This window comes from Chrysemys picta, chromosome 9 (genome assembly GCF_011386835.1).
Source record: "Chrysemys picta bellii isolate R12L10 chromosome 9, ASM1138683v2, whole genome shotgun sequence".
Taxonomy (NCBI): Eukaryota; Metazoa; Chordata; order Testudines; family Emydidae; genus Chrysemys; species Chrysemys picta.
Window position 1 is genome coordinate 84113849 of NC_088799.1, and position 26970 is coordinate 84140818.

Below are 26970 nucleotides of genomic sequence, written 5' to 3' on the forward strand. Positions count from 1 at the left end.
GGGTCCTTCTGCGCTCCCAGTCGGCGGCGGCAATTCTGCGGCGGTGGGGTCCTTCCGCGCTCCCAGTCTTCGGGGCACTTCGGCGGCGGGTCCTGGAGCGAGTGAAGGACCCGCCGCAGAATTGCCGCCGAAGACCCGGAGCGCGGAAGGACCCCCCGTCGCCGAATTGCCGCCCCCCCCAAATCCTGGTGCCCTAGGCGACCGCTAGGTCACCTAAATGGAAGCGCCGGCCCTGCTAATGGGGACAGCCTGACCAAGATGTATTGTATCGGCCAGGGGAATAGACCAGATAACTCAATAAGTTTTTATCTTGGGCTATAAATCTGTGATATGTGCAACATGTTCTTTGCTTTAAAAGCTGTTGAGTTATCGTGAAACTATATTTTACATGAGGTTTGTAAAATTCAGTGTGATTTCTCTTCAGTTCAGTCCATTTAAAAATGGTTAGATACAGGATTCTAATTTTAAAATATTCGATAATGTGAAGACAGCTAAAGGTATTAGCTTTCTAGATGTACAGGCCTCTGATGGACTGACGATGACAGCAGGAAAAGTGAAGTGCATACAAACATTTGCAGCCTTGATTACAATCAAAAGCAAGCACAGTGATTTTCAGAGTTGCTTTGTATTCCAGAACATTCATTCTACTGCGTGTTCATTTGCTGCTACACCATAAACAAACTGTGGGTGATTTCTGCTGGAACCTTTCGGGGGAGGTGGCTATTGTTTGATTGGTTGGGTTTGGGATTTTGGGGGATGAGGGGTCCTTTTTTTTTACCCTGTCACATCATCTGCAAAGGAGAGGTTACCCCACAAAATTAAGGGGCAGTCAATGTAGAAACAATGAAAGGAAACACTGTTTCATGCCAAGAGAGCTCAACCTGTGCAATTTGCAGATCAAATCAAGAATTGGGGCTGGATTTTATAAAAGGGTTGACTAATATGATGAGCAATAATATTATTCAGGGCATTAGCTTTATGAAATGCTTGGGAACATTTACCAACCTAGGCACATCCTTGCTGTATCAAGCTATGCTTGATAATTACGACAAATGCTTAAGGTATTTTACTCACTCATCAATAGTAAAATAAATTCTCACCCTGACCTTCTGAAATTTTGTATCACTGCTTTAATAATGTTTATAGTGATGTAAATGCAGACAAAGGAAGAGTAATCAAAAGCTGATCGCTACAGGAAGGAATTTCTCTCTGTAGTGTGCAGCATTGTACAATTAGCTAGATATATGGGACAGTGTTTTACACCTTCCTCTGAAGCATAAGGCATTTGGCCACTGCCAGAGGCAGGATGGTGGACTAGGACAAACGCCTGACTTTTGTACATAAAAAAGATGTTACAGCTCAATATATCTTACTAAATAAAGCAATAATGTGCAATGCACCCCTCATTTATAACCCCTTCTCCCGTGAATGACTAGGACTGTCATATGCCCATTGGCACAAAGAGGGGAGGAGAGCTAAGAAAGTGCAATGCTGCCATCCCTTTTTAGAATCCATCTCACCACATTCCTGAATCCAAAGAGAGGCTGCAGACAAAGGCAGCTTTTCAAAAATAAAACACAACCTCTCCCATGTTAATGAAAAATCAATGTGAATGGCAAAGTGTGGCCTTTAGCCTTTATAACGGCCAGCACCAAAGTCTCCGTTTTCATCAAAACCTGCGGATGTTTGTGAGGAGAAAGCTCCTATCACATGTGGCCACTGGATTCAGGAACCAGGATTAAATTAGCACATAGATAAAAGGGGATATGAATGGCTTGCAGAGGGGAGGAAAGGTGCTGTCCTGAATAGGGATGATTTCTGGAATTGAGGCCAAAACATCTGAGCCTTGTCTGAATTACAGCATCCCACATTGCTAACACTCAGGAAGCTGTATTGATGGCGAGTTAGGAATTCAAATTTTGCCGGCACAAATAATCTGTGGAACCAATTGCACTGTCTCATTCTCTAGCCTTGGCCCAGTGCTGCTGTGTGCCTTGGCTGCCCACCTTGCAGGTGAGGGTTTTTTAAACAAACCCAAATATTTTTGCTGAGTTGTAATTTTATGAAAACATTTCTCTCCATGGCCATTGATGGTGAACCCCACTTTCTTGCACAAAAGCTAATTTTGAAGGCTTAACTATCTGATCAGGTCCATTTAAATCTGAAGAACTGGGGTTCCACATTTTAAATCCAGAGTAACTCAATTAAGACCTGGTTTACACTAGGAATTTTCTTCGGTATAGTTGTGTCTCAGGGGTGAATCCCAACCTAGCCCCCAGTGTAGACCACTGCTAGATTGCTGGAAGAATTACACCAATGTGAGTAGGAGCAGAAATGGTGGTTCTTCTAATCTATTCTGGTTCTAATACCACCTTCATCACTGGGGTAGAAGGAAAACGTGTTCATTTTGTTGCTTTTTTTAAAAATAGCTTTTCTCAATTGGACACTGTAAATAGCAAAACAACGAGGAAGCAAAACATAACTGTAGATAAGTGTGTGGGGTGATTTATTATACTTAATTTATACTGTAACAGTATTTTGATCTTCAAAGAAATGCTGTTTCATAGAGGGAGATCCAGGTGAGATGCCTTTTGATGTTAATTACAAACTTTGCTACTGTGGTGTTCTACTTGTGGGACAAACATTCTAACCAGCTCAAATGATTTTTACACTACAGATAAACACTGTTTAGTGCTTCTTACGATGGAGCTATTAGTTACATAAAAATGGACATGTTGCCATAGCAGTAAAGAAGTACGGAAAACTGGGAACCCCTAATGACAACATATCAGCTTGCTTATACACAGATAAGTAACAGGATCAACGTCTAAGCCCAGTCTACCCAGGTAGCATAAGAAAGTAGACAGTATAAGGATGGCTGGTGTGTGCCAAACTTCTTAATTCAATCACAGGATGTTTTGCCCCTTTGCTGTCTGTTGCTTGAATGTGGCGAACTGCAACAGGTCACCATATGTCCCCCTCCTGTGCTCTCTCCTCTTTGTGCTCCAGTTTGTGTCTCACTGTCACAGAATTCACCCTAACCACTGAATCATTGTTATGTCATGCATAATATCCTGGCTTACTGTGTGTGTCATGTCTCCTGCTAGTAACTGAGCCCAGGGACTGTAACAGCCCAACTGTTTTCTTACAGCTCTCCTTTAGTTCAAGTGAAGAGACCTGTGTCTGTGGTTTAGAAAGTCCAAGATCCTATCCCTATGGATAACTATGGTGCCTGGGTGCATGCACCACAGCTCACTCCATGTGGTCTTTTTCTCTCTCTTTTTCAGTCCCCATGCTGTCTTCCGAGCATGACCTGGACTGTGATGCTTGTGGAGGCTGGGGCTTCACCACCATGATGCTCTGATGCCCAGCTGCTGGTCTCTTCCTTTGCCATGCTGTCTCCTCATTGTAATTCCTACCTCTTGCCCCTGCGTGCACTATGAGTGTGTATTACAGTTGCTTGGGACAGCTTTGGAGATGCATGTTTGCAGGGATGAGGACATGTGACCCAGTTTTAGCCTGCCCCTGCCCTTTTTAATGAGACCTCACCCCCTTTTCTGATTGAAGGCAATGCCCATGCACTCTCATTTATGTACTTCTCTCTGCGCAGGCAGAGCATATCAGCACTGTATTTGCCATGTAGGATGTGATGCTTTCCCCTAGGATGGAGGTCTCTATGCTGTTTGGACAATGGAACTGAGCCCACTTGTGCCAGGCCTGAATTTGGCACTTTGCTACCATGATGCACTGAATGGATTGTTTGTCTTCTAAGATTTGATTAATCCCAATGCAGATATCAATAATTCCCATGGTTTTCAATGGGAGTTATTGGTGTCCTGCCAGTGGGAGAATCTGGCAGAGCCCAGAATTCAAGCAGTCTTAGGGCTCTGCCCCACCCACATCTCTGTCCTCCCCGCCCCAAAGCCTCTGCACCCACACGAGCACACCCATTCAGTGCCAAACATTCAGCTTGTCTCTATTAATACACACTCTGCTGCCTGGATTACAGGCAACTACTTGCAGGTTACTCATTTTAGTGACAAGTGATTTTATATATGCAGGACGTGATTTTCAGTTGAGTAACACTCAAAGGCATATATGCAATGGTGCTAATTTGTGTTTACAGTTACTGGCACTGCATGCACAAGTCTGGTAATTGCACATGCAAATGCACCTCATAAGCTAATTGCTCTGACAGTGGTAATTGCATATATAAACTGAGTAGGGAATTGTCCATTCATTTTATGTGTGCAGTACCTAAACAATCTCATATTAAGCCCACCAACCATAAAGCCCTTTGGAATCCTTCAAGTGAAAAGGTAACAGACACATGTAAAATTATTAATAATTAAGATGATGATTATGGGATGTGTAGTAGAGCTTTTCAGCTCCAGGTCACTGATGTATAACGTTGTGTGTCAGTTGCTACCTTTCTGCCTCCTGAATGATGTCCATTCCCCTCCTCCTCTTTTTGTTTCCTCTTTCTCTGATCACTCTGCCATCCCCACTGAGATAGATAGCTCCTTCCTACTTCTCTACCATCCTTGCTGACCTGCTAGATTAGATCTGTCGCAGGTCTTGAAATAAGGCTTTTATGGAAGTCAGTCAGGTCCCCATCATCCACTGTCTTTTGACTCTGACTTACTTCCTTTAAAAGGACTATCAAATTTGTAAGGCCTGGCTTTGCTTTTGCATGCAATCCTGCTGGATGCCTTTGATCAAGCTCTAACTCTCTTTGCGCATCTAGATCCTCTCTCTGGGAAACATTTCTGATCCATTTGAAGCTATTGAAGTTGAACTTGTAGTTTCACAGATCTCTCTCCTTTAAAACATAAAGTTAGTGGGTAAAATCCTGGCCCCATTGAAGTCAGTGGCAAAGCTCCTATCGACTTCAATGGGCCCAGGATTTCACCCAGTGAGTGAAAAGTGCCAGAATTCAGTACTAGAGACTAAAGTCTTTCCCCCGTCCCCCTAGAATTGACATAGCCAACAAGGGGCCATCTGGACACTAGGGAAATTACAACTCATAATTTACCACTGGTATAGTTCCAACTGTGGTTGAATGGTGTAACTGTGGTTTAGATAGGCCTCCAAGAGGCATCCTTAGGCCTTGGCTACACTTACCAGCTAGTTCGACGGCTGGAAATCGAAGTTCTGGGTTCGACTTATCGCGTCTAGTCTGGACGCGATAAGTCGAACCCGGAAGTGCTTGCCGTCGACTGCGGTACTCCAGCTCGGCGAGAGGAGTACCGCGGAGTCGACGGGGGAGCCTGCCTGCCCAGTGTGGACCAAGGTAAGTTCGAACTAAGGTACTTCGACTTCAGCTACGTTATTCACGTAGCTGAAGTTGCGTACCTTAGTTCGAATTAGGGGGGTAGTGTAGACCAAGCCTTAGAAACATCTGAACTCCATATGCTTTATAGCTTCCACCATGCTCCATCGGAGGAGTAGTGCTGGTGGTCAAGTACGGCTCCTAACTCATGAGTGACCAGCAGACTCAGCAGGGAATAAATCAGCCTGAAATGTTGTGAAGGGAGCTCAAGATTTTTGTTACAAAACTGTTTGGGCCAGAGATGGCTTTGATTGGCCAGTTATTTTGAATCACAGCTACCTTTCGGACAGTTGAAATCAGAACTTAGCAGTCTCCTCTGATCCAACTAAATGTTGTCAGAAAAATAATTGACTCTGATCTTCCTCACCAGGTAATTTCTGGAGTGCAGTTTCTTGTGAACCGTGGCACATCCTGGAAGCACCCCAGAATAGATGGAAATGGTTGTGTCAGAACAGCACACATTGTCACAATCCGCCAGTACCGCTACAGCCACGTCAGTAGTTGCATGGTCACCGACCTGCCTGCAAAGGGGAATTGAAAAGCCTCTCTACCTTTTCACTGTGCTTTCTATTTGCCATTGGGAAACCCACAACCACAACAATATTAGGGGACAGATTCTCAGCTGATGTAAATTGTCATAGGTCCATATATATATGGCCACTATGTTCAAATTTGGGTACTTAAAGTTAGGCACCTAAATCCATAGTTAAGTACTTAAGCAAACAAGGCTTGATTTTCAGAGCTGCAGAGCACCCACAACTCTCACTGAAATCCATGGGATTCAGCACCCCTGAAATCAAGCCATCACTTTGGGTGTCTAAATATGAATATAGGTGCCTAATTTTATCCAACCGAGTTTGAGAATTTTGCCCATATGTTCATTATTTTAACAGGGGCTCCTTAACAAAAGTAGTGTCTTCTTTGCAGCTGGCCTGCAAAGGACCCATCATCTCTCCTGCCCTCTGATTCTGTTCAGGTCTGTTTTCATATTGGAACTGCTGAAAGACCATTAGACTATTGAGGCAGTGCTTGGAGCCTGAGAAAGTCCCCTGCAGGTTAGGCAAAAAGCCTCAGGTTGGGCAGGTTTGGTGATTACCTTCACTCGTAGTAGTGAAAAACATATATTGCAGCACCCACCTTATTTTACGTACATAACCCCTACATCTGTGTGTATTACACATTTCACAAAGCAGTGTCTCAAAGACATATATCAACATTAATCTTGTCTCTTGCCAAATCTATGCGTCTTTGTTAGAACCATGAATGAGATCAGGGTTTGCCCATAGCACATTTGTACTTTTCTATTTGCATCAGCAAAAATAGCAAACTCTGACCCCTTGTCCAAAGGCCTAATGTCCTGTTTATGCATTTGAAAAACCCTTCCATGAAGGCCTTGTCCGCCTGAGCAGGGAATTTCCTGATTTCGGACTGGAACAATCCATTTCATTATTTGTTTGCTTGAGGAAGTGCTCTTGAGAAAAAGGCCCTCAGCGAAGTACACACTGAACTCTCTACCTTCCTCAGGGGAGACATTTCACTCCAGTAACTGTTTGGGAACACTCAGATCGCAGTGAAGTGCGTCACTTGCTAGCAGCCATTCAAAGAGACAAGATAAAATGTGCTCTCGGGAACATAGGAAATACCTGCATGGGAACAATCCCACTGGGCATCCAGTCCAGAATCCTGTCTCAGACAGGTCTATATCAGATGCTTCAGAAGAGAGTGTCCATACCACACTTCCGTGAAATCTTGGTCTTAAAAGAAATGGTGCTGCCATCTTGAATACCCAAGTCTGGGAGCCTCAGCATGAGTACTGAAGATCTGCAAACCTCTTGTGCTAACCGTACCTGGTTCTAGTTTCCAACCTCTTCCCTGCACTCAAATACCAGGCTGCTTGTTTCTCTACAGTGATCAACAGTGTACAAAATCCTGTCTACATAGCACCATGTTTGTAACTAGACCAGGCCTGTTTCCGCTCCAGGAACATCTGTTTTATTAATTCTCTCTAAAACTAGGCTGTTAACTCTTATTCTGCTCACTGCCTCTGCCCACGGCATTTATAAATTACCTCCTGAAGCATACAGTATAACCACAGAGTTTACTTGAATTTGCAAGTCCAGCTTCATTAGCTGTGAAGTCCTCTGTGACACTATGTGCACCCTGATGCCACAGTGAGCAGAGCCTCATATATGCAAATAACAAGAATAATGAATGAATTACACTGTGCACCATTTCATATGGTATTATGTGATATTATTTAGCTTCATTTTTCCAACGTGTCTTGTTCTGGAAGCAAAATAATGGTCCATTATCAGATATACATAGAGGGCCAGGTTGTCACAAATACATGCCTGATATAGGCATGCATCTGCCATGATTGCACACACAGTTCAGGTATTAGTTCATGCAGGTGGCTTCTAGGGCACCTAAATCACCACTAGTGCAGGCAAATGCTATTCACACCTGCACTCACAGCTGTTGCATGCACAAATTAGGCCGCATGCATAAACATTGAGTGCATGCAGCTTTGACCATCTAACCCATTATATATAGCCAAATTGAGACGATAAAAGGAACATCGTCTTGATAAAAATTAAGACATATAAACAATTTTATAATAATACATATAAACACATATGTACATACAGATAATGCAATGACAGATGCACATGTAGATGTCATTTACAGAGCGAAAGCGTGAGAAAGAGAGAGACAGTCTCCTTTTTTGCTGCACGTTTTTGACTGAGTAAGAGCACAGTTTAGAAGGGTGGCTGGGCTGGGTTGTGATATCTGTTTTGAAAAGGGATTTGCCAGAGGCAAAGATTGTAGTTTGCTGCGCTGGGATAAGAAGGCTCCATAAAGGTCTTATGAAAATAAAATCAATAATAATACCTACCCCTTTAAATCTGCAGATCTCGTTAGAAAGTGAGTGTAATTAGATAGTAAGTTTAATTTCCTTTGTTATAAGTTGAGAAAACTGAGGCACAGAGAGGATACCTGATTTGCCCAAAGCCTTACCGTAAGTCAGCGGGCTGGAAATAGAGCAGAGGACCTGATTCCCAGACTGATGTTGGCCTCCACTGCCTCCTAGAATGATGTGATTTTTGCGTACTTATGGCCTGATTGTACTATCATATCAATTAGGCTAAATGTCTTCCTGTGTTTTGATCAGAAACTTTTTTTTGCTTGTTCTTCTAATGCCAATCGATTGTCTTCGCCCCACCATGGTACAAATAAAAATATTGCAAGGAAATGTTGTGTAAAATGTGCTCCAGGGCTGACAGTGTGTTTAAAAGTTTCACCCCCAAAGTGTCTTTCTATTGCTAAACTGCACATCCCTGAAGAATGGGGTCTTGGCTACACTTACCCGCTAGTTCGGCGGCTGGCAATCGAACTTCTGGGTTCGACTTATCGCGTCTAGTCTGGACGCGATAAGTCGAACCCGGAAGTGCTCGCCGTCGACTGCGGTACTCCAGCTCGGCGAGAGGAGTACCGCGGAGTCGACGGGGGAGCCTGCCTGCCGAGTGTGGACCGAGGTAAGTTCGAACTAAGGTACTTCGACTTCAGCTACGTTATTCACGTAGCTGAAGTTGCGTACCTTAGTTCGAATTAGGGGGGTAGTGTAGACCAAGCCTGGGATTGGCACTTAACTGGCAGTGGAGTCAATCCTTACACAGTGTCGTCAATTCTTATACAGTGTCACTAGGTGGCGCTGCTGCAATATAATAAAAGCAGGCCTTGCACTTCAGCAACAGCAGTTAGAGTCCAAAAACATATACTGACAGGCCGGATTCTAATTTCATTTATCCGGGTTTAAATGTGAAGGAACTTCACTGACGTCAGTAGCGATGCACCAGTGTAAGTGAGAATCAGGCTCTGTGGTTTGTTTTCTGCGATCATGCATTTCATATAGCGAAGTGCAGCTACTCCTGCAGCAAAGATGTGAGTTGTAGTTAGTAAATAACTGTAGGCATAGTAAGGACCTTGGTGCAGTGAGGTCAGTTTTTAGACCTAAAAGCACCCTTTGATGTATAGTTCTGCCACAAGAGATCTACTGCATAAATGAGATGTATTGATCCTACACAGGGTGATCTGATAGCAAATGTGAAAAAGTAGGATACTCTTTTTTTGGGAGGAGGAGGGGGATAAGGGGGGGGGGAGAGAGGAGATAGTTGCCTAAGTAAAAACAAAGCCCCTAATATCGGGACGTCTGGTCACCCTAACCCTACATCACCGGGAAGCCAGTCCCAGATGAAGTTCGTGTTTGTGGCCATGTTCTATCTAGTCACAAAGCTTACAGCTCCCAGCCAGCGTCCTGATGTCACAAATGTCATGTTGCAAAGCATCCACATTCTGGGACCCCCAATCCTGGACCAAGGTCGGCCCAGGAGAGCCAGATCCAGCGGGAAGCACTTGCCAAAAACCGTCCTGCACTCCAGGAGAAATATTATCCATTATTATTGACAAATCCAAAGTCTCCTGACTCAGTTCACCAGAAATGAACTTACAGCCGGATCAGACGAACTTCATGTCCTGTTACAGATGAACTGCTGTCTAAGGGGCTGATACTGTGAGCTACTGAGCACCCCCTGCACGGTGATGGGTGCCCTCACCTCTCATTCAATTACTTCCTCGGGAGCTGGAGAACTCAGCACATTGTGACACTGGGCCCTGATCTAGCTTTGGCTGCGGGGTAATTTCTGATCTCTTCGGCTTTTCCAGAAAACTTATGTGAGTGTGTAGACCCTATGCCACACATTCTAACTAGGGTTAGCTCTGCTATATGGACGGGTGGGCAGATACCTACAGGGGCAGCAAACTGCTGAAGGACTGTTCATCACTGGCAGAAGCTGGGACTGGATGACAGGGGATGGGTTACTTGATACATTGCCGTTCTGTTCATTCCTTCTGAAGCATCTGGCACCAATCACTGTCAGAATACAGGGGCTTGATCCACCATTGGTCTGATCCAGTACGGCTGTTTGTATGTTCTTATGCAAGGGACAGACATTTCCTAGTTTGCTTAGCACGGCAGAAAGTCCAGAGCCGGCGCCGACTGTACCAAGTCTGGTATATGTTTTCTTTGGCTGAATCATGTGCTCTTTACACACATAAATCATGGTGATTTGCTTTTCCTCTCTGCCTAATCCCCAGGCCATAGGAGCAGATGCTCAGGATTCCCTTTGGAGTTCCAGAACAAGTGCATACACACAGCTCAGCCCAGATCCTAAAGATACACTTTCTGTTAGTGTCAAGGAGATTTACATGTGTTAATTGCCCCCAAGGGGTTACTTCTGGATCTCTTCTTCACAAGATAACAGGTCAATTATTCTTTTCCAATGTATTTAGTTTTACATTAACTATAAAGTGTGGGTGAGAAGAACTGGATTGACAGGCCTGCGTCCATGACTTATTATATAGCCCTGTGTGCCACCCATTCTCTAAGAAAGGGAGTTGACTAACATCAGTACTGTGTATTATTACTCTGATTGACGAAGGAGCCATATTAACACACGTGTGTAGCTGTAGCACACACCTACCAAAGATTGGTGAGCAGATGTGACTCATCCAAGGTCATGGAGCAGATTAGTGGCAGAACCAGCTACAGAAGCCAGTTCTCCTGATTCCAAGCCTGGCACTCTATTTACCAATGTAGGAGTTGAACCTGGACTTCCCTACACGTTGGAAGGATAATGGATTTAGGTCCAGAAGGGAACACTATGATCATCTACTCTGACCTCCTGCATAACCCAAGCCACAGAACCTCATCTGGTAATTCTTGCATCAAACCCATAACACTAGTTTGAGCTATAGCATATCTTTTTGTAAAATAGCCAGCCTTGATTTAATCCACACATTTGGAGGTAAGTTGTTCCAGTGGTTAATTAACGATCTATAATGTGTAGGGGGAAAAGCTGCATGTTCCCGGGGAGTTCAATTTGTGTGACATATACTGGAGGTCTCATACTGCCAGTACTAAAACATCCTTGGAATTTCTAAATATTATAGATGACAATCTCCTAACTCAAAAAGTGTTTCATCTAACATAGGGGGATTCTATATTAAACCTCTTCTTGACAGACAAAGAGGAATTGATCACAGAAATAAAGATTAATGGCAACTTAGGTACAAGTGATCATGGCTTAATCACATTTATAATGTGCAAACAAAATAAAACCCAAACCAGTGATATATATACTTGGTGCTTTAAAAGGGCCAGTTTCACAAAGCTGAAACAATTATGAGTTAGATCAGCTGGGCGGAAGAACTTAATGAGAAAAATGTGACTGATAGTTGGGAATTGTTTAAGAACACTTTATTAGATGCCCCCAAATCCACAATCTCACAATTGAAGAAGGCTGATTTAGAAGTGAAGTGAAGGCAGCCATATATATATATATAAAACAAATGGAAGAACCAGGAAATTGAAGGTAATGAATATAAATCAGAAGCTAGGAATTGCAGAAAATTGATAAGGGAAGCAAAGGGACACAAGAGGAAATCTATAGCCAGCAGAGTTAAGGACAATAAGAAGGAATTTTTAAAGTATATTAGGAACAAAAGAATCCTAATAAGGGTATTGGTCCATTACTAGATGGAAATGGAAAAATTATCAATAATACAGAAAAGGTAGACGTGTTCAATAAAATATTTCTGTTCTGTATTTGGGAAAAACAGATGATGTAGTCATAGTATATGATAACAGTCTTTCCATTCCATTAGTATATCAGCAGCTACTAAAGTTAGATATTTTTAAAGCAGCAAGTCCAGATAACTTGTATCTAAGAGTTTTAAAAGAGCTGGCTGAGGAGCTCGCTGAACCATTAATGCTGATTTTGCACTAAGTCTTGGAACCAGGGAAGTTATAGAAGACTGGAAGAAATCTAATGTTGCGTTAATATTTTAAAAGTGTAAATGGGCTAACCTGGGTAATTATAGGCCTGTCAGTCTGACATTGATTTCAGGCAAGATAATGGAGTGGCTGATATGGGACTCGATTAACAAAGCATCAAAGGAGGGTAATATATTTAATGCAAATCAACATGGGTTTATGGAAAATAGATCCTGTCAAACTAACTTGATATCTGTTTTGATGAGATTACAAGTTTGGTTAATAACCGTAATAGTGTTGATTTAATATTATTATTGATTGATTTAAACTTTTTCAAGGCATTTGACTTGGTACCACATGCCGTTTTGATTAAAAAACTAGAAAGGTATAAAATTAACATGGCAGATATGAAATGGATTAAAAACTGGCTAAATAATAGGTCTCAAAATGTAATTGTAAATGGGGAATCAACATCAAACAGGTGTGTTACTAGTGGGACCCCACAGGAATTGGCTCTTAGCCCTATGCTATTTAAATTTTTATTAATGATTCCTTTACGGAGTGACTGGAAGAGTAAATGCAATACCAAGTAATTAATGATTTCCATTGAAATGCCTTGAGATTATCATCATCTCTATAATTAGCCTATCTGGTTTTCATTGTTATTGTTATATAAAATATTAATTTGTATTTTTTCCCATGTCTCCAATGCTCTGTCATCAGAGGTCCTTCGACCTCTGGAGTAGCTGTGGTACCTAGATCTCATGGAGACACTATCTTATTATTAGAGAAATAAAATGTAGATACTTTGAATGGTTGCAGTGATGAAAGAGTGTAGGGGCGGGGTATGGAATGAAACTGACCAGACTGCTCCTGCTCTAAACAAAACTTTGCACTCATGCATCTTTGTTAAAAAAAAAATATCAAATTTCTGAAATACTGTCAGAAATTGCCCTTCCTAATGTATGGCATTGAAAATATCGCAGCACCTCTTAGAGAAGGGCTTCCTCTGGCTGATTAAGATTACATGATAACTCCACTACACACAGAGAGAGTTAATAGGCAGTTGACATATTTATTCAAGAAATACAGCCAAGTTACTTTTCATTTGCTTTAATATTGATTTATTTTTATTTACTACTTTCCATTGCTCCGACACTGGAAAAATAACATTTCCGTCCCTCCCAGGCTTTGGCCCTTTGATTTTTGAACAGTGATGTTTTCCCCCATATGTTTCTTTTAATGGAGCTCAGACAGCCTGGCTCTGCTGCATTTACTTCTCAGACTGTGTGTCAGTATCCATCACTGAGGATATTAGCATAGCTCCACCTTCTGGCTATACATAGGAGAGCAGACAATATGGTGGCCTGTCTTTTAAACGTTTCAGAGTAGCAGCCGTGTTAGTCTGTATCCGCAAAAAGAACAGGAGTACTTGTGGCACCTTAGAGACTAACAAATTTATTAGAGCATAAGCTTTCATGGGTTGCATCCGAAGAAGTGGGCTGTAGCCCACGAAAGCTTATTCTCAAATAAATTTGTTAGTCTCTAAGGTGCCACAAATACTCCTGTTCTTTTTGTCTTTTAAAGGGGCCTCAACCTCATTTGATTAAAGCCAATTTAAAATTATAGCAAAATTAAAAGTTCTGTTTTGGAAATGTTGGCCCTACAAGTCCTGATGAACAGTGATTGCTTTTTCTATTTTGATTACTCAGTAATAGCTGTGGGTTAAATCTATATGAGCAAAATTCATCCTTGGGGTAACTCCATTGCCTTTAATTAATGTGGGAAAGACTGAATGAACCCAAGGCTATATAGGGTGCCATTTTCCAAAGTGTTCGGCATTGGCCTAGCTGAGCGCCTATCAAAGTCCAATAGCGGAGTGCTTTTGAATGTCACACCTTTAGAATCCATAGGACATTGCTTATCAGAATCAAACACTTTTAAATTGTTAGTTTGTTTTGGCCAGATTACTTGGCAGACTCCCTTTAAAGTTGCCTGTTTATCTGATAGTAAAGACAGTTGCATCAAAATATTTCTGTATAATCTTGTGAAACCTGAATAAAATCAGTGCCATTTAGAATTGGTCAGGAAATGTTAATGTATTAGGGTATCATTAGTACACATTTTATTTATGGTATATGGATAGGGCAATACAGCAACACATTACCTTTCCTTTAAAAGTAAAGGCGATCTCTCGATATGTTCAGGCATTCAGAGATCTAGTGTTCTTACCGGTATTTTTATTCCTGCAGCTCTTGCTCTCTGAACTCAGTGTTCCAATGCTCCTGCCAAGGAATGCTCTATCACTGTTTCTTCCCCCTCTGCCCCTGAAATCATTTACTCTACTGAGATCATGTATTTGTTGTCTTTGTCAGGCCAGATGTCGTGGCTGTTTTAAGGACAGCTGAAATCTAAAGAGAAAAGCATTGCTAATGACAGTCAAGGGGAGGGGGGGGGGAGTAACCCCGTGCAAGCATGTAAATTTCTCTTCTGGTAGCCACTTGCTAACATAATCGGTTTCCAAATGCTGACAACTTGTGCTGCTTGACCAAATGCAACATGCTGCTTTTGATGTCTGGTCAATGCAACTCTATTGCTGGGATAAAGTCGAAGTGCCAGGTCACAAGTCTCTGCTGCTTCAGTGAAAATGAATTCATGTGGCAAAATGCTGTTAGGCTTCCTAAGAGGTTTGCATAAGATGTTCCTATGCAGTCACTTTTCATTTCTGAAAAACAACCAACCAATGTATTTTTGTGGCTGCCAGTAACTTGGTGTAAGAAGAGGTTCTAGTAACACGAGAAAAGGTGAAATTTCTGAAACCAACGACAGTGGATGCACAGCACTACTCCACCCTAGTGACTGTAGAATGACTGGAGAACTGCTTGCCTTCTGCATGCCTCTGATAGCCACGATTTGCCACCATTCTTCAGGGACTTTTCCTGGGTCCGATCCAATTCTCACTGAATGCAATGGGAGTATTTCCATTGACGCTACCATGCAGGAGGCTGGCTCTGTAGCAGAGGGGTTCTTTTTCAGCACCACCCTTTCTCAAGTGATAAAACAAAGGAATCCGGTAAGAGTCAACATGTAGCTCCTGGGCTTGCTTGGTAAAGCCTGAGTTCTGGAAGCTGCTATCACTGGGAAATCCTAGTGAGACAATGGCTGATTTGCCTCAAGATGGCGCCGATAGGTGCCAGTACAAAAACCTGGATAGACAGACCCTCCACCAACACTTTTAGTTACATGTGGCATTTAATGATACAGCTCTTAAAGGGACACTGTCAGGCTAAAAACATGAGTAAAATCCTGACCCCACTGAAGTCAGTGGCAATGAGGCCAGGATTTCACCCCATGTGTTTAAAACAATGTTCTTTATTTGTGTTATTCATGATATATTATTAGATTATTAGAAGCAGAGAGCTTTCAAAGTCTCTTATCCTTTATGTAGTTCACTTAGCTTGGTCAAGGAAAATGGACTAGTTGGTTTCCCTTTTGTTTTTAGTCAGTTTCATTTTGTGATTCTAGCGCACTAGCTCGAGGCCAAATACTGTAGGGGGGTATTTGAATCCAAATAAAAACAGTTTTTAATTTTTAAAAAAATCTTGGAGACATGGAACTTTGCTGAAAATTTCAGAGTCCTAGCTCTATGACCTGCTCTGTAGGCCCCTCCATGCCGGACACAGCCCATCACCTCACCGTCAGGTTGACATTGATTCTGATCTTCAAAGTCTCAGTGGGACCCAGCTACGTAAATGACTGCATTACTCTCCACCATCCACTAAGACAGCTGTCTCTGGGACAATGCCGCTCATGCCCATGAAAGCTGGAAATAAAAAATACTCCATTGAAAGGGTTTGGCTGTGAAATGAGCTTCCAGAGAAGATGAGGTTAACCCAGTGTCTGGCCACCCATAGGGCATGCAGCAAGACCTTCCCTTTTGACAAAGCCAGAATAATTTAGACAATCAAAATATAAAACACATAACCCCCCCCCTAGGCTGAATCAGAGCCTTTTATAACCAGAGAAGGCTCCATGAAGTCAACTTGGGAACCCTTTATGCAGAATTCATTCACCTGAGCAGGTGATGGGTGCTATAGAAAACTAATAGGTTATGGGTGGGTGAGTGAGGGGGTGGGATTCCAAGGACAGCCACCAGTGGAAGAATTCCTGATTCAGATCTGGGGGAAACTGCAGGGACCTGTGGAAGTTAGATTACGACCAAGGGCACTTCACAGATGCCTTGATCTTCAGCAGATCCCTCTGCAACCCCCATGCCCCTTCCCCTCACAAAATAAAGAATTTGGAGGTTCTCCTCATGAAGTTTACCTTCCCCTGGCGGGGGTGGGGGTGGCGGGGGCCTTCTCCCACACTGCTTTTTACCAAACACAATTTGGGCCTAAATTAGACTGCCCTCAAGGTCAGTGGAAAAGAAGAGTATGATGTTACTGGACATAATACCATAATGAAGGAGAACATCTATTTGTAGGAGCAACTTTTAATTTGCAGGATTTTTTTTGGTTAACTTCAATTATAAAGAACTTAAGCAAGTTTCCCTTTTTGCTTTGGAATCACCCGGGGAAAGAGCATGGTGGTTACTCTAGTATTGGTCTTCAGGGAACTCAATGTCACTCATATTTATTCTTGCTTTTCGTGACATGCACTGTAGAGCTGGAAAGTTTGTAGCATTATTCTAAAAGTGTGGTGAGAGAATGTAACAGAAATTTTAACATCCATGGAGAAGATAATCATTTCTCCATGGAGCTACTAAGTGTCTGTGCAGAACCTAGCATGAGGGAGCCCTGGCTGATACTGTAATAAAAAATAATAAAAATGTATTCCTAATTCAAATGAGTTGGCACCCGTTGTCTCCAGCATCATCAGCCCTTGCTTTGGGATGTTGCCTCTTTCAGGGTCTACCCTAATTTTAAAGCAACAGTATTTTTATATGTAACACAATGGGAGGGGTTCCAGGCACAGCAGTAACTCCTTTGATGTGATATTGGCCAAAGAAGCTCACTGGTTATTTGGAAGCTTATTGGTGCAATAACATTGGCAAACAGCCCTGGTACCACTGTGGCAGGTCTCAGGAGAAATGATTCAAAAGCAGGTTGAACCTACTTTTGAAATGTGGCACCGAAACAATGGGATTGTTTGCAGCTTGAACTCTAAAGAGAGCGCCTATTTTTATCATAAATTCTTTCCAGGCCAGCCACTTACAGTCAATTCTGAGCAGGTCCCATTCCATCCAGTGGAGGATGCACAAACCTTCCGTGCACAGACATGTTACAGTGCAAACATGGAGTTAAGGAAGAGCAGTCTACAAGTGGGAAGGGGATAAAACTGAAGATCCTAAAGCTGGGAGCAGGGCCGGCTCCAGGCACCAGCCGACCAAGCAGGTGCTTGGGGCGGCACCTGGAGGGGGGCGGTGCTCTGGCCAGTCGGGGAGAGCGGGGCCCTGGCCAGGCTCGGCGCCCTCCCCTGCTGCGCTCCCCGCCGGGGGCCGGAGGTGGCAGGAGGCTTTTTTGCCTGGGGCGGCAAAAAAGCCAGAGCCGGCCCTGGCTGGTAGGCTGACAAAAGATGCGGTTCACCATGAGGATTCTACAGGGAGAAGGAATTCAGGGAAGGGAGAAGATTATCTTTGCTTTTAAATACATTTAAATATAAACTGTGGAGCAAAATGGGAATCTGCAGAAGGGCTGTACTCCTGTCCTGGATGTCAGCAACAATGCCTTGGTGTGCTCTGTTCAAACTCAGTCTGACTGTCTCACACACAAGCATGGTTCAAGAGCAATGTCGGAACAGTCAGGAATCTACTTCTGACGTGTGGGAGAAAGCAGTCTGTAATGGAAAGTTTATAAGATCCAATAGTCACTGATTTGCAGGCTGGTGGAATGACAGCTCAGCAAGCAAACAAACAAAAAACACAGCAACAACCAGAAAGAGAAGCTCTTTAAAAACTCAAATCAAGGCAAGGTCACATAAGCAAAACAAACATTTCCCCAGCTGGGGGATCATCCCACTCCTTAGATCCCAGTTAGTGCCCCATGTCTCCTCTCTCTTCTGTGGCCCTGCCTTGGACTATGCCTCTGCCAGGGAAGGAAACAGGGAAGCAGAGCTGACTCTGTGTGCACTGCTGTGGAGCAGATAATGCCACTGCACCCTGCCCCAATTACTTTTCCAGACATCTTGACTTAGTAATCCTGGAGGTAGAGAGAGATCATTATGGGGCTTGGATAGATATCATTTTAATCTGATAGCAGTCTGATACTGAGACAAAAAGTAAGGCAAAGAAAGCATAAAGCTTGGCATACACTGAAATATAAATAACTTGAGGCAAGCGGGCCTGAAGACCTACTTTAATACTGACACCCTTTGTGTGTAATTATTTCATAAAGGATAGAAATGGGAGATACTTTTTAAAACCAAATAAATGTAATGCCAAGCACATCTCCAGCAGGTTTTACTCAGCTGTAATGAATCTGTGGTTGCACGCTGTGACAAAGTGGAAATTCTCTGAAATATTTGTATTATTCCTAGGCATGCCTCAGTTTCTCTCCATACTTTGCATTGCTACCCAGTGGGTGCAAAAGGGTTAAAGGCAGAGCAAGAAACATGATAGGTGTTGTGTCTGGGGTGGACTGAATGGGTTGTTAAAAGACTGGCAGAAGCCGACCTATATCAAGGGAGGGTCTGCAAAGTCAATGGAAGCCCCAGTGGAAACTACTGACACTTACCCATGGGAATCTCCGGCAGGTGGAATCTAGGAACTCAGCAAAGGTCTGCAGGAGTTGGACATGGGACAGAAAGTTTCAGTTGGCCAGGATAAGCATTAGCTTTTCAAAGAGACTCAGCAGCTCTCACCTGGGACCGACAGAGAGATGGAGAGACAGAGCAAGAAATGGATTCCATGGTAGCTTGGCTAGGTGAAGCACTGGCTTGGCTGGAATGGACTATATCTCAACCTGTATGTCTCCATGCTAACCTAACGACTTCCCGCTGCAGTGTCCCAGTTGAACAATAAATCCTACTCTGTACTGAAAGGCTGCAAATACTGAGGTGCATTGGTCCCTGAAGAGTGTAAAAGTCTCTGACCAAGAGTCTACCATAGTTGGGCTCACTGGGCAGAGCTCATGGTGTGAAGTAGGAATGCTGGAGCCCAGAGACCCAGTCTCAGAGGTGTTGAGACCCTATGGATCCATGACACATGCATACGGCCATGGTAACACATCACATTGTTTGTGCTTAACAAATAAACGAATAATGTTAATAACTCAGGACCATAGGGTCCCAAAAGCCCAGACCAATACATAATTCCTTTAGCTCTGGTTAAGCCTCAGGCTCTTAACCTTGCAAGGGGCCAGCCACTAGAGGGATACATGACCACATGGACTCAGCTCATGTATTACACAAGTTCACAAAACGTTTCCATTTTAAAAGACGCTGACAAGTTAAAAATCATATTTTAAAAAACAACAAACTAAATCAACGTCCTGTGTTACATTTTGCCCTCTGTTCTATTTCTTTACTTTCTGCTCTTCACTCATCTTGGACAGTGAAAATAGATGCAGAACTGCCACTTTTGTTTACAGTCAGTTTTGCTTTATGGCTCTCATCCACAGTCCAAGGCTGAAATGTTTTGGCTGCGAACACAGCAGGGGAATGCTTGAATCCAAACATAAATCTGTTTTCACTGATTTTTGTTTGTTTGTATTCTTTTCCTGGAAAATGTTTCTGGTAAGATTATGTATCCTAAAACTTTTGCCTAACAAAACATGAGTGTTTGCCTGTCTCTTATGGTGTCTCATAAAGATATGGAAAATAATGTTATATTCTAAGGATACTCACAGCTATCTGTATTGATCATGAATGCAAGTACCTCTTCACTTGGAAAACTTAGCACCACATGGCTACCTTTCACTTAGGGTTGGGCTAGTTAGGCCCTGATCCTGCAAAGGGATATCCAATCCCATTGGAGCCAATGAGACTCTGCAAATGTCCATATTTGGGGATCCCTTTAAAATACTGGGATGGTAGGCCCTGATCTTGCAAATGGCTCCACGAGGGTGGACCATGTGGTACTGGGATCTGTACCTTTAAGTGGTTTAGCTTCTCAGATAGGAAGTGTGTAGGATCAGTGCTGCAGAACCCCATCTTCAGTGATACAGAGGCAACTGGAACTGCATGACAGAAGCCAGAGGATCTCTTTCAGGCTTCTTGGGCCCAGAGTGATTGCTGGGCACTACATGGTACGAGGAATAAACAGAAATTAAAGAAAATAACTGGAGTGGAAGAATGGAACTGCTAACGGCTACATCAGAGCTGAAACTCTGGAAATAGGGCAGACAACTGGAAGATAGTTAAATAGCACTTCACTCAGTATCTGCACGCAATGGGTGCCAGTGAAAAGGAAGCCAATCAGAAGGCAGCCTTATTTCTGAGATAGCAGGTTCTGATGCACTTGATGTGTTTAAGAGTCTTCAGTTAACTCAGGAACAAGAGGCTAACCACGAAAACTTGTAGAGTACAGCACTCCAAGCAAAAATGAAACCTATTCAGAGCTGTGTTTTTAACAAAAAGGTACAAAAAGAAACTATAGACGATATTGTGACTGATCTAAGGCTAAAGACCAGAGACTACTGGGAAACCCAGATATAACTCTTGATAAGGCAATTAGAATTTGCCAAGCAATGTAAGACACCCAGTCCAGAATGAAGCTTATGGCGGGTGGACAGTGCTCTGATACTAGAGACAGGATTGAGAATCCAATCAGCACAAGAAAAGGGACCCAAGGCACAAAGACATGTGGTGCTCAAAGGCCATGTCTACACTAGCGAACTTACAGCAGCACAGCTATACTGATGTAGCTGTAAAATCGCTCGTGTAGCTGCTCTGTGCCGATGGGGGAGAGCTCTCCCGTCAACATAATAAAACCACCTCAATGAGCAGCGGTAGCTATGTCAGCAGGAGAAGCTTCTTTTCACACCTCTGAGCGACGTAAGTTTTGCCAACATAAGTGGTAGTGTAATCATGGGCAAAGTCAAGGAAGAACAGCCCAGAGCGCCGCACACACTGCGACAACCAGTACTAACCAGGGCGATACCTGGCATATGAGAAAAGATGGAAGAACTGCAATGGATTACAGCACTTTACAAGAGCTTGTGAGCACCAGCAGAGCCGGCACATAGTGGACAGAGAGGATGATGACAGCAGCTCAAGCTCAGATTAATTTTTTAGAGGGGCAATGAACAGACAACATTGCAGCAGATGACTGGACTATCAGGCTGAAAGCAAATGGGCCATTTATTGATTTTAAGTTGAACACAGGTGCACAAGCCAATGTGGTGCAAGAAACAGTGATATTAACACTGAAAGAAAAAAGTCACAGGTAGTGAAAGGTAAATGGGTAAAACTCAGGACTTACAGTGGTGAGGTGATTCCCAGTAAAGGAATATGTGAATTCAATGGAGGGGTAAATAACAAACTGGAAAAGATAAAATCTGTAATAGATTCAAGGAAAAGAACATCTAGTATTAGGTTAAAAGCGTGTCAAGTCCTTGCTCTCATCAAGAGAGAGCACTCATTGGTGGGGCAGGGGACCAAAATTATTGAGGAAGAGTTTGAGGACATCTTCAAGGGGATAAGGAAGCTCTCAGCAGAGTACAGAACAGAGCTGAAAGAGCCCAACCACCCCACCCTTCACACATGTGAGAAAGTTCTTCTCAATCCATTTATTCATGTCTGAATATTAGTGTCACTGTAGTTGAATTTTTGGAAGCCTTCATGATCCACTGCTAATTTTGAGCACTCAGCAGTAATCTGCTGCACACCATCATTCATCTCCTTGCTGGTCATCTCCTACTACGAAGACTCTCCATTCCTTCCATAATAACTTTCTCAAGGTTATTTCCATCTCTACATCTAATATCACTAAAGTACATAGGTTTGCAGCTGCTGATTTCTGGCATTAGAGTCTTCTTCTCTCCAATAATATTTCTAACATAGACATTCATCTTTTTTTTCTGTCCAGAAAATATGCAAGAGTCTTTGCCAGCACCATATTTCAAAAGCTTCAGTTTTCTTCTTGTCAGCATCATTAACTTCCCACAATTCACATCCATAAATTGCTATGGAAAAAAATTGGCTTTTCACCAGTTGCATCTTCATGCATTTTGAGATGTTTCGGTTTTCCACACTTTCCTAAGGGAAGGCCCTAGCTAAGCCCGCCATCCCTAAAAAAGAAGATGAAAAAGAGATGCCAGGTCATCTCTTTATGCTGGGAATCATAGAACCAATAGAGTGGGTATACTTGTTGGTCATTGTAAAAAAAATAATTATTAACAAAGAATTAACTAATTTTGTAAAAATGGAACATTTCCCACTCCCTACAAGGGGAGAAATTTTGGAGGAGACGGCTAATGCCAAATATTTTTCTATACTGGATGCTTAAGCAGGGTTCTGGGTGGCACCCTGAGAAAAACAGTGCCCATGTCCATGCACACTCAGCACTCCCTGTTTCCACAGACTGCCATTTGGGTTGCTTCACCAGAAAACACAACAAATTTCTGATAGTAGAGAGGATACTGAAGTCTACACAGCTGCTGTTTTGTTCTGGAGAAAAAAAATGAAGCGCCTTACCAGAGGGTCCAGGCAGCTCTGGAAAGAGCAATAGCTGCTGGACTAAAGCTAAACAAACAAAAATGTACATTCCATTGAACAGAAATAACATACGTGGGCGAGAAGCTAACACAGCATGGTATAAAGGTGGAGAACCGTAAGACTGAAGCCACCACCAACACGCCTGCCCCAACAGACAAGGAAGGGGTACAAAGATTCCTCTGCATGGTGAACTATGTAGGGAAATTTGTGCCTAATCTAGCTGCTCAAACCAGCAACCTGAAAGTGCTACGGTGCAAAGACGTCCAATGAACATGGACTGCAAATTTTAATAAAGGATTTGAGAAACTGAAGGACTTAATTAAAGAGGCCCCAGTCCTGAGGTACTATAATGGGAAGTGCAAAACTAAGTCGTCCACAGATGCCTCCAAGGAGGTATTAGCACAGTCCTCTTACAAACAGCATGGTCAAAACAGGAGACTAATGGGTGACGTATCACAAATGCTAACAAAAACTAAGTGTCATATGCTCAAACAGAGAAGGAGGCTTTGGTCTCAGGCCATGGGTGTAAAGACTTGAATGTCTTCATTTATGGCAGGCCTGTGTTAGCTGAAAGTGACTATCAGTTACTTATTGCCATTGTCAAAAGAATACAGAGATTTTTTTCTGCTACAAATGTATGTTTTCCAAATCAAATACATATCTGGGAGAGATTGGGGGTGCAGATAAATTCTCTAGAGCATTTGACAAAAGCGCAAGGGTGCAAAGTCCATAGCTAGATTTTGTACAGATCAATCTGATTAAACAACCTGTCCAGTCTCAGACAAAATGTGGTCTGTGATTGCCAAAGCAACAGCTCAGGCTAAGACCCTGCATCAAGTGATTAAGGCTCTTAGCATAGGGTAGCCCCTATCATTCATTAAGGGGGGGAACTCTCAGGCCTAGATGGGATTTTGTTGACACTATCTTTGTTTAAAGACGGTGATCCCTACGGTGTTACCGAAAAGTACAATAAAAAGGATACATGAACGTCATTTAGGGAATGACAAATCTAGAAGAAAGGCTAGAAACATTGTATATTACCCTGAAATAAACAGTGACACTGAGAAACCTGTCAAGGCTTATTGCATATGCCAAAAATAAGGCCAAGGCAAGCAAAAGAGCCCATTGTGGTAGCTCAGGAAAAACTGGCCCTCTGGGGAAAAGTAAATGTAGATTCGTTTACGCTGATTGGAAAAAACTATATACAGTACTTATTCTAGATTATTATTCTCACTTCTCTGAGATAGCTTTACTCAAAGACACTATAGCTAAATAGGTGATTGTGCATGTCAAGTCTGTTTTTATTAGACATGGTATACCTGACATAGTAACATCTGACAATGGGCCGCAGTTCAGTGAACATAAGTTTAAGTCAGGGGTTCTCAAACTGGGGGTCATGAGGTTATTACATGGGGGGTTGCAAGCTGTCAGCCTCCACCCCAAACCCCACTTTGCATCCAGCATTTATAATGGTGTTAAATATATTAAAAAGTGGCCCAGAGGCTTGCTGTGTGAAAGGGGTCACCAGTACAAAGGTTTGAGAACCACTGGTTTAAGTAGTTTGCAGTGAGGTTTGGGTTTAGACATGTAAGGGCTAGCTTATCATCCTCAGTCCATTGATTTGGTGGAGAGTGGTGTTAAAATAATAAAGCAACTACTGAAAACGATTGCAGAGTCAGAATATGATCTGAACTTAGCACTGTGAAATGAAACATGGTTTGTTACCTGCAGACATTTGTTTAACAGAAAACTGAGAATGAGAATGCCTGTAATGATAGATGCAGTGTAGTTGTAGCCATGTTGGTCCAGGATATTTCGGAGACAAGGTGAGTGAGGTAATATCTTTTATTGGACTAACTTCTGTTGGTGAAAGAGACAAGCTTTCAAGTTACAGAGAAGAGCTCTGTGCAAGCTTGAAAGCTTGTCTCTCTCACCAACAGAAGCTGGTCCAATAAAAGATATTACCTCACCCAACTGCTATCTGTAATGATAGCCACTGATAAAACCAAAACAAAAAAGCAATATGTTTTGAAATCCTGGGCGCTGCTACCACTTCATGAACATGACGCAATATCCATGACGTCACATGAGGTTGCCCTTCAGTCTTACGATTTTCACCCCAGACAGACATATGCTGAGGGGGAATGGGCAACACCTTCTCCTGCTTCCAAAAGGGAGGCAGGGAGGGAGAGAGGGGTCCTGAGTTTTCTGTTTTGCCTGAAGGGCTCAGTTAGGCAACAACCAGGTCATGACAACAAAGCTCCAGAACATAAAACTGCCTGAACAAATGGACTGGTATTTCAAAGGAGATCCACATGTCGAAGCAACAGTGCAAAGCACTTCAGAGATCAACTGAAAATTTAGTTAGTAAATTTAGTTAGTAGGTTGGATATAAGTATTAGAAATTGTGTATTACACAAGGGTTGTTAAGTGTTACTATTATCAAGTTTTGGCTGGGAAAGGAAGCTGTAATGTATTGGGGACTGTATCTTTAAGAGGTTTAGCTTCTCAGACAGGAAGTCCGGGGGAGGAGCACTGCAGAGGGTCATGTCTGTGATGAAACAAAGGCAGTTGGAACCGTGTTTGTCACTGTATAAGGAAAAGGCTCTCACCCAAGCACTTTGGGCCCAGAGTGCTGAACACTAGAGACCTGTACACGTGCTCTGTGTCCAATGAAGTCTGTGCTGGTTCATGGAGCCCATATTCACTTGCAGGACTGGGGGCTTAGGTTGGTAAGCTCACTGGCTCAGCCACCTGTCAATTTACAGATTTCTATGTCTACATTTGCCCTACTATCTAGGCATGGGAACGAAGATAGGGTCTGATCCTGTGAATCCTTATACTGACTAGTAACTTTCCTGATGTGAGTAGTCCTACATCATGTGTGAAGCTGTTTGCTGTATCAGGCCTACAAGCCTCTATGGATGCCTCTACGGACGCCTCTACGGACTATGAACACCCATGCGGCACCGTATGGAAACTGGCAAAATAATAATCACTTGCTATGAATCCAGCAGCCAGGACCTTGTGCCTCAAACCCATCTGCTGGGCTGGCCCCTAACACACCTCACTTGCCCTCGGTACTGCAGTCTCTCCACCGGCCCCATGTGCCAGGGGTGGGAACTGGGGCTCTCAGGGAGGATTCAGCTGCAGGTAGTGGGGAAGGCACAGTGCCCTGCCCTGGCAAGGCACAGGTCTCTTGTGGTGAGGTGGGGCATTTACACAGCTGGCAGGAGCAGCGAGTTATATGGGTCCGTGGTGCCCGTGCTCCAGGAATATTAAGGGTCCGGAGGCACAGCTCCACCAATGTTTGGGGCCGGGTCTCTTCCCCGGCCCCGCCTGCCGCCCCAAGGCAATTCAAAAGGGCCCCCAGGCTAAAGCGGCTTCCTGCCCGTCCTCATTCCACACCAAACCTGGAAGTGGCCAGCACGTCCCTGTGGCCCCATGTGTGTGTGTCTCTGCATACTGTCCTCGCCCTGAGCGCCAACTCTGTAGCTCCCATTGGCTGGGAACTGCGGCCAATGGGAGCTCTGGGGGTGGTGACTGCAGGCAGCAGCATGTGGAAACCCCTTAGCCCCACAGCCTAGGAGCTGCTGCCAGAGGGGTGTGTGGGTCGCTTTTGGGAGCTGCCCGAGATAAGCGCTACATCCCAACCCCTTGCCCCAGCCCAGAGCCTGCATCCAACTCCCTCCCAGAGCCCAACCCCTCACCCCTCCCAAACTCCCTCCCCGAGCCTGCACCCCACAGCCCCTCCTGCACCCCAACTCCTTGCCCCAACCCAGAGCCCGCACCCAAACTCGCTCCAACTCCCTCCCAGAGCCTTAGGCAGGTGTGTGTGTGTGGGGGGGCGGGACTTGGGCCCCTTCTGAGCACCACCAAAAGTTATACAAACCTGCCGCCCCTGCCAGCTGGCTGCCCAGGGGTGGCGGGGGGAGTCTTGGCAGCCCGTGCGGCGGCTCCGGGCCCTACGCCGTGCAGCTCTGCGCTCCACTAACAATGCCCTGATTGACTTCCAAAGGGGGCGGCGCCGGGCGGGCGGGCGCTGCCAATGAACTGCCCTAGGCAGGGCGCTCGGTCGGAGACGTTTGCGGGCTGGGGCAGCTGAATTACACTCTTGGGGAGGAAGGGGGCGGCGGTTGTTTTTAAAGCC

General features: G+C 43.8%; 1 long non-coding RNA gene across 1 annotated transcript; it reads right to left on the bottom strand.

Annotated features, from left to right (window-relative positions):
• Positions 1–11765: 11765 nt before the first annotated feature.
• On the bottom strand, positions 11766–26926 carry LOC135973443 (uncharacterized). Its single transcript, XR_010590275.1, has 3 exons — positions 26713–26926; positions 18899–19025; positions 11766–15987 (listed from the first exon to the last, which is right to left on the bottom strand). It is a non-coding gene; the product is annotated as an uncharacterized LOC135973443 (long non-coding RNA).
• Between the last annotated feature and the right edge of the window lie 44 nt (positions 26927–26970).